We start from the raw sequence: 9,650 nt of genomic DNA on the forward strand, positions 1-9,650 counted from the left end.
CATGGTTTGGATCATTGGGTATATCTTACTAAATTTGTTTCTAGGCTTGGGGCAAAATCCTGCATCTAGCTAGGGGCAAAATCTTTAATCATTTTGAGCTTAATCAAACAAGTAGAACAATAGTCAGGCAACACTTATCAAGGGAAAACTGAGACACATCCAACATTGAACACGAGATCAAATTATCAACCATCAAACTATCACAAAGTCAGTCTAAGCATGTCACACACCTTTCAATAGATGATATCTTTTGGATAATTATTTTAGCATGATTGTTCAACTTTTCTATCTTGATTTTTGCTATCATGATTTCAGAGTGACTCTAGGATGTCTTTGACTAGAGGAACAAGGAAGGAACATGATATTTTTTATTTTTTGTTGTTTGTAAATTAATCATTAATATGTGCAAATTTGTCTCAGGACATGATCATTGAAGTATCATCAAAGACATTTCCGATTTGCATATTGAAATGGTTAATACTGCCTATTTTATGCAAGCAACACTCAGGTCATCTTGGTTCAATTATACCTTGATGCTTGTGCTAACTTGCCATATCAAAATCTAGGAAAGCAGTGCTCAGGTCATCATTCATCATGGTTTAATTATACCATCAATGTTTGCACTTAATTCCAACATTTTAAAAAGCTCAATAATGATAAAATGCAATAACCCAATGTCTGGTCTGGTCGTAGCTCTGCATTTGGCATTTTCATTTAGCTTGAATTTCAATCTTGCAAAGGATCCCACATGCTAATTTTATCCAAGGTTAAATCTATCACATGAATCATCAATGTATCATCATAAGTGTATACGCAATCAGACTAACAACTCATCTCTCTCCAGATATTATCGACCCAACAAAAATCTTATATCCCCCCATCAAAATAACCAACATCAACATATCTAGATCTTTCTATAACTTGATATCAACAAACTATCAGTTCTTTATTCAATCAACCTTATCAATTCTATCAATCGATCACATCTAAATCGATTATATCATGCCTTATACAGAATGTATCTTTCCTGGAACTAGATGTTTTGATCATGTCTTATACAAGATATATCATTCCTGAAACGAGACGCTTTGATCATCTTTGTCTTATACAGGAAGTGTCATTACTAAAACCAAACTAAATCTCGATCTTATCAAATCTAATCAATCAAGCTTTATCAATAATCAAAAAACACATCACCATGATCATAGAACTCACATTTTGATCAACCACAGTTGCAGAAATCAAATCATTTCTAACCGGGATATGAATTTCGCAAAGATCCAAATACTCCTAAGGTCAATTATCTCAATTGATATCCTGAGGGGGCATCATTGTATTGCAATTTATCAATCAATAGTTGGGGCATCCTATCGAACTAATATCATCATCAAAATGAGATTATTCTTTGAATCAACATGTCATCACAGCTTGCTTCAAAGAGGGGCAAAATGTATACACCTAAAAATGGTCTAAAGATAATTAATTAAATAAGCAATTATTTAATTAATCCCCCTTCCTAATTTAATTGAATTCATTAGGCAATTCAATAAAATTTATCCCTTTCATCTACTTATTAATAAAAATAAGGATTTATTTAATAGGTTTATTCAACAGTCCCCTTTGATTAATTAATTCAAATTAATTAATCCTTCCCCCATTTAAAATCAATTCTTCTAATCCCCTAATTAATTAAAACAAATCAATTTATGAGTTGTTGAGAATTAATTAGTCTTTTCCTATTATTTGACTTTTTAAATTCAAATTACCCACATGCCTCCTAACTTCTAACCACCTAACCTAACCATCCCTCTAACCTAACCCATTCCACCTAGTCTTGGGTTTGCCTAACCCTATCCTATCTTGCACATTCTAACCTCCTATGGTGTGGATATTTTCTTCTTGAGACACATGGCACTTTGGACACATATATCCTCTCTTAGACACTTGCCCTTTTATGAGCAAGGCTCCTTGACACTTGTCACCAAAGAGATGAAAAGTGTCTTTTCCTCCAACCTCTTCTCCAACCTCCTCCAATTTCAACCTTGATATCTTAAGACTCAATCTTGACCGTTGATTCCTGCCACCTCACCCCTGGCCTTTGAAATCTTATAAATATCCCTCATTTTGGAGCACAAAGGATCCCATCTCATTATCAATTTAGATATTGTTACTATAGGCATATCATTTGAGCATTATTGTTATAGGTAATTGCATTAGTTTAATTTGATCATTTTCTAGCATAATTGTTGAATCATGTAGCTTAATCAATCTCTTTTCTAACTTAATTGCATCATCATCATAGCTTAATCATGCATATCATTAGCTTAATTAGTCTCTTGGATCAATCTAAGATAATCAATCTCATCTTTGCATACCATTATCATTTCAAATCCTCCATCTAGGTGTAGTCAAGTCACTGGGATTGCTTATCCAGATTTGAGAGAAAATCCATACTCGCGTCTCTTAGGAGGCAATAGGTCACTTTGTCATGGTTCATCTTTATTTGCTTATTTTTTTCTAACCATGCTTGTAATGATCTATTGAGTGTTTTGTGTTGCAGCTGCAGGTATCACACTTCACAGGAATGACACATACTTAAGCCAAAAAATGATTTAACTAAAATCATTCAGCCCTCCTTTCATTAAATCAACAAAATGATTTAATTAAAATTGAGTTTTTGGGTCCCTCTTTTCAATGAAACAAATAAGTGCTCACTAAAGACTTTCGCTGAATTATATTTGAAATATAATATTGTTTTAATCAAAATGATTAAAACTAATAAGTATTTAATCATTTAAGGCCCATTAGTTACAATGTGCATCAGCCCTAGTTGGGCTCGACTAAAACAAAAATTAATTTCCAAAACACTGATTTGGTGGAAATGTTTTGATTCACTGTCTTGAAGTGTCTTGGATCCAAGAAAATGAATTTAGAATCTTTAAATTTGACTTTTGCATAACCTTGAATTTTTCCCAAAAACTCTGAGGAGCTCACGGAGCAGGCCTTAAAAACTCACCAAATCACCTGACAAAGGATTACAAGCTGGCACACTAATAGAATGTGACACATAGAGTCTGGGACATCTAACAGATAGTCAATTAGAAATCCGAGAAAAAAGTTATTAACTGTCAAAGTTGACTACTCAATTTTTCTGAATCGGAACCTGTTTAAACAACCTGAGTAGCTTTCAAACCCTGAATTGAAAAACTATCAAATCATCACTTCATGAGTCACCATTTATCCTACTAGCACATCAATATATATGGAATGAGTGTGCAAGAGGGTTTTACCTTCTTAGGTCATATGTGTAATTTATTAACCCTCAAAGTTGACTTCTCTAAAACTTCTGAACTTGCTAATGTTGAAACCATGAAAAGCTGCATTCGGATTGAGCTTCAAAAGGTGGTCAAATGATGATATGGGTGGCTTAAAATATGGGATGTGGTAGAAAATTTGAGGGAATCATGGAGCACAATTTATTTTTATTGTAGGTTAACTGGACATGAAATATTAATTTTCAAAGTGGCCCTGAAACTGTTGTTTATCAATGTTTAATTGCAGAACTGAACCTTTAATAAATCGATTCAACTTTGAAAACTTGTCAAAGGGATTGATGGGACTTAGATATTTGGCATGGAGGTTAAAAAAATAGTAAGGAATCATGGGAAACTATCTGTTTAGCTTGACAATTAATATGCACAAACATACAAGGCCTCAAACAATGCTACTCAGATAAGTGCAAACATGTGTAAAATGTAGACATAACCTCAGGACCTCCAAAGGAGACTTCACAAATACAACCTAATTGATCTAAGAAAGTTGTAAATAGGAACATGACATGTCTATAAGGTGTATCACAATCCTCTAAGAGGGTTTATCTTGACAACTCACTAGTGCAAAGATATGAGCTCACCAAATGAGCTACTCAAGCTTGTTCTGAAAGGTGATTCCTAATGCAACTTGCAAAATTTTGAGCCGGGATCTTCAAAATTAGACAAAAAATTTTAAGTCCCAACAGTGGCTCTAGCTTAGGGATGCATTCCCCTTGCAAGCATGGCAAGATCCCATATCTTTGGGTAGCAGACCGGGTGCCACAAAAGGTCTTGTCTACACCAAACTATTATGGCTTGAGGATTAGACCACATATGATGGCCCAAGGACACCTAAAAAGATCAAAAAATTGTTTCATTTATCATAAACATTGTTCTCCTCAGACTGCATTGAAGACAATTTGAAAGTATAGTTGGGATGCCATTGATCAAACATGTTGGCATATCTTACCCAACCACCAAACTAAAAATCATGAGTGCACTTACCATTTTTGGACCTCTGAGGCTCGTGCACAAACTAAAAAATACAAATCAGTGTGTGACCAAAACAAGTCATGCTCATTGAAAATCTCGCTTTCATCCTGAACACAACATTCAACATGATCCAAATCATTGTCACACTCAAGAAAGAAACCCTGATTAAAAAAACAAAGGCTCGCATTTTGACATCTAGATAGGAGTATAAGCTTCATTCAAATAATTAGTTTACTTATCCAAAAGAGAGTTCTCAAAAGAACATACCCTCACACTGTCTACACCAAGGAAAACATTATCAGGAAAAGAAAAAGGATCACTTATGGTCCTTTCATGTAACTACAAATCATCAAAGTGAAGAGAAATTTTAGCCATTAACTCTAGGTCCTATTTGATATCATTCACGTTAGCAACTTGTATGCATACTAGATAAACATTGTCACTTTTCCACGGTCCCTCAAATGTATGCATTTTGTCTTCCCACTCAAACAAGAGCTCATCACTGTAGGGATCAACACATTGGACTAGGGGCTTGCATCTATTTTTTAAATTGGATTCAACATCACACTCTCCCATCCCATCACCACTTTTCTCATGGCCATCAAAAGCTACCTCCCCTTCATATGCATCATCCTCACAAGGAGTGCCACCATTAACATCAATTGTGCATGTATCTTCAAAACAAAAATCTAATTCTTTATCAACATACACATCCTCATTATTAACACGTGTCATAATCATACTCAAAGAATCCCCTGCATTCAATATTTTCATGTTCTTGTACATCAATTGGTTGAAACATGGGAAGGATATTGATTTTAGGTGCATTACATGATGCGTCAAAAGACATAACCTTGTTGTCAAAAATCAAATCAGCAGGGTGCAAAAAATATTCATTTTTTCCATGTGCATATCTCAGGCACTCCACTACTAGTAAGTCTGAGATGCTTTCACTGCTGATAGATCATATGTCCTCTTCACTCAAATACCCCCTACTACTCTCCTTTTCAACTAAAAGCCCATTAGATTCATGAGAGCATGTATCTATCATGTTATGGGAGATGGCATCTCCAATAACCTTCTCAAAATCACAATTATAATTTAGAAAAGAATGATGACCCTGAAGATGTTATTTTTTAACTTTATTTAGGATGTGATGGAATTCACTTTCAAGCTCATTCTTTTCATTCGCTTGCTACTCACAAGTACTATTGTCTTCATGTTGACAATATGACTGATTTTCAACAACATAGGGAACATTGTTGTTAGCTTGTGCATTGCCATCACACTCCTGCTCAACCATGTCATTATCAACATGCATGTTTTCATTTTCAAGATGCATCTTAGACCTAAAATATTCAAACATATCAATCCATGCAATAATCTGATCCATATTAGTCAGTTTCAAGTTCCTTGGCCAATGGAAAGCATTAGTTTCATAGACTTGCAATAATAAGTCTACCCATTCAGATTCTTGAAGCATGAAGCTCATTGGGACACTTCAAAGTGCTTCCAAGAATTTGGACAATAGAGCATAACATTTCTCACCCACTTGTTTCTTCATGTCCAGCTGAGCGTTGACATACACCGTTTGGTTCTCAACATAGAAGCTATTTCATTGCGCTATTCAGGGTTGATAAAATTGCTCAAAGTGCTGTAAAGTATAAGATGGGACAGTAGGGACATACATGTCTTGAATTCCATATTTGATACTTGAAACAAGTTTCTCTTGTGCATATATTCTATTCCCACTTGATGGAATATTATGAGGACTAAGAGGCTTCTCATAACTGACTGTATCATAGTTGAATCTTTCCAAAAACAACCTCTTAAAGCAATCCCATGAGGACACACTTTTTGTTGCTAAACTTTCATACCATTCCTTTGCACCATCCTTCAATGATCTCACAAAGAACTTCATGACTATATCTTCATTAGAAAACTAAAAGTCTTCCACAAACTCACTAAATAACTGAATATGGTAGACTTCTGATTTGGATTCATGTGCATGAAACAAAGGCACTTGATCCTTAAACTCAATGGGGAAGGGATGTGTGTACCCTTCAATGTTGCTAAAAATTAAAGGCATATACCTCTTAGGGATGAACACCCTTCTAGGTGGACCTCAAGGTTTTTGATCACTGATTATGCGTGGGACAACATAATGACCATACATCTTGCTTGTCTTTAAAAGCTTCTCATACAAAATTTTGTTATAGATGACTTGATATTATTTTACAACAAGATCTTAAGCAAAAGCAATACATAAGACTGAAAATCAGACTTAATACGTCTTGAATGAACCTATTACAATGATTAAATACCTCTCCTAATATAAGGATATGACTAAAATATAAAACTAAGAAGTATGCAAATCTGAAAATGAACTTTGTCCCTTTCACTTAGTGCTGCAACATTGAATGGGGAGATCTTTTCAAAACTAAAATTTTTATGGTTTTCAAAAAACTTCCAAAAGAAGAATACCTAGAAAAATTGCAGCAACTGCTCTCCTTCTTTAAACCAAGAGCTCCTTCATAGTTGGCACTCTTCTTTGTTTCATTATCTGGTTCCTTTCAAGACAGAGTAACCACCTCTTTGCAGAGGAACAAAGTTTAGAACAACATCAAGATATTCAAATAATTTTATCATTCCAGGTCTTCTCTAACAGCAGAGACATTTGATTTTTTTTTCACATAAGAAGCTACAAGACACCTTCCAAGATGAAAAAAATGCAACAAAATATTCATGAGCAACCAAAAAAGCTTTAATAAGCTTTTCTTTTAAGACTATCCCCAAGCAGAGTCGCCATTTTGTTGGTTCCCAAACCAACAGTCCCTGAGTCCTAGAGGAATTCCCACTAGCTCATCAACAAACTCAGGGAAGGGTTTTGGCCAACTTGACAAGAATTAGTCACAAGACTAAGATCTCCTACTCTTTTTTCTTCATGAGACCAAGGCAGGTAAACCTATGCAATTTCCTATAACTTTCAGCTTCAAAACACCCTTGACATTACATATTAAAACTGATCATCCCAGTGAAAGATACTAAGAAACATGGATAAAATCCTAGTTATGGCTATTGGTATTTTGGTTATGTTGATACAATTTTGTCATTGATGTCAACACCTATAACACTTATCAACTTAGGCACTTTGGAGGATCAGCAATTTTCACCGGCAAGCAAGTGACTTATGCATAGTCACCGGTATCTCATTCACCGGCACTTCGAATGACATGGAAATCACTTGGTTATGTTGAAGACATTGTTTGGACACTTTGTCTTGGAGATTTGTTCATTGGCATATTTGTATTTGCATATTTGTTGTTATTGGCAAATAGGTCAAGAATAAGCACCAGCAAGCTTATCTATTCCAGATTAGCACGACACGCTTTGGAGATGATTTTATTGTTATTGTAAATGTATTAAGTTGACATGTTGAATCAGATATTGCATCAGTTATTGATTTACTTGTAACTATTTTATTGTAATATCTTTTAGAGCTGACCTACTAAAATTGGTCTTAGGTTATGGTATATATGTAAGATTTTATTTGTAAGATCAATAGGCGATTAGGAAAAAGGAATTTTAAGAAGGTATATGTGAGAATAAGGAAAGCTATACACACAGACATCATTTGAAGGTGGAGCAAGGTTTTTGTGAAGACATATTAGTACTACACCGGTACTGAATCCAACATATGAAGATGCTATTTTGAGCAGTACATCATCATTGGATTTAACCATCCAATTGTAGTCAGTGTGACTCCTATTTGTGTTTGAGCAGTGAGCTCTAGGCACTTGGCTTTTCTGCATGTGCAGACCCCATTTGTATACCCATACTATCTATAGTAGTATCATCTGATTTTGTGTAAGGTTTCCCACTATGATTTTTCCCCTTACAGGGTTTCCAAGTACAAATATTGGTGTTATGTGTTGTGGATTTTATTGTCTTTCTATTTTATTCATTAAGCTTTATCGGTACTATAATTAACTAATAAACTATCTACCAACATAAAGTCTGATTTATAGGTATTAAGAATTAAGGTTGTTTATGTTGTTTTTGGTTTGAATTTATTAGACAACAGATTCACCCCCCCCCCTCTCAGTTGTCTTTGGGACCTAACAATTGGTATCAGAGCCTAGTCCTCTTTTTGCAAGAAGTTTAATAGCTTGAGGAGATCCAATGTCTACTAACTATTTTAGGAAGGACATTCCTAAACTTGATGGAACCAACTAAGGCATATGGAAGATCAGAATGGAGAGACATCTAAATTGCATTGGAAAGGACATCTGGGATGTTACAAAGAATGCCTACATTGCTCCTACTCAAAGTCAGCCTAATCGACCTACCTTAGGAAAAGATGAAGAAAATGATTGCAAAGCAAGGGAAGCACTTTTGAGCGCATTATTAGATCAACAACTTATGGGATTATCAAATAGGTCTACTGCTAAAGCTGTTTGGGATCATTTGGAAACATTGAATGGAGGATATTCCACAGTCAAAATTGCAAAACTTGAAAGCTTCCTAGTCAAGCATGAAAATCTAAAAATGGAGGAAGATGAAAGGATTTTTGCTTTTATGGAAAGAGTAAATGAAATAGAATTGGGTATTAAATGTTGTGGAGGAACCTTAAGTGAAGATGAAATTATTTCAAAAGTTTTAAGAGGATTGCCACCGACATATAAAATTAAAGTTACTACTGTAAATGAGTTGAGAGCAATGCCTAATACATCAGTAACTGGGGATACATTGATTGGAAAACTTTCAGCTTTTGAAAGTGAGGAATTTGGTCTTGTTGCTACTATAAAGACAAATTTAGTGTTTAAAGCATCAACATCATCTACACCATCTTTTGACAAATCTGATGGGAAAGCCTTTAATGTGAGAGAACTTGAGGAAAGCAAGAGAGAAAACAAAGAACTTGAAGAACTTGAAGCACTATTTGCAAGGAAAATGCCTAAAGGCCCAGTTGGAAGTAAGTATGAAGGTAAAGCACCCTTTAAATGTTTTAACTATAATAAGATTGGTCATATGGCTTCAAGATGCCTTGATAAACATGCTAGACTAAGAGAAGAAGGTAGAAGAACATACAAGCCTAACCCTGAATATTAGAGATACAAATTTAAGAAGAATAAAGATAAATCTTGTTATCTTGTTGATGAAGGAGCCACTGATGAATCTGATGAAGATCCGATAGACAACGGATGGGTTTTTGTTGCTATAACAAAAGATAAACTGACACCTATTGTTCAACCGGTAGAGTAGGCCCTGACAACTAAATTTGAAGTTAAGGATGAATGGATCATTGATTCAAGATGTTCACATCATATGACTGGTGATAAAGGT

The sequence above is a fragment of the Cryptomeria japonica genome, chromosome 1, assembly GCF_030272615.1.
Source record: "Cryptomeria japonica chromosome 1, Sugi_1.0, whole genome shotgun sequence".
Classification (NCBI taxonomy): domain Eukaryota; kingdom Viridiplantae; phylum Streptophyta; class Pinopsida; order Cupressales; family Cupressaceae; genus Cryptomeria; species Cryptomeria japonica.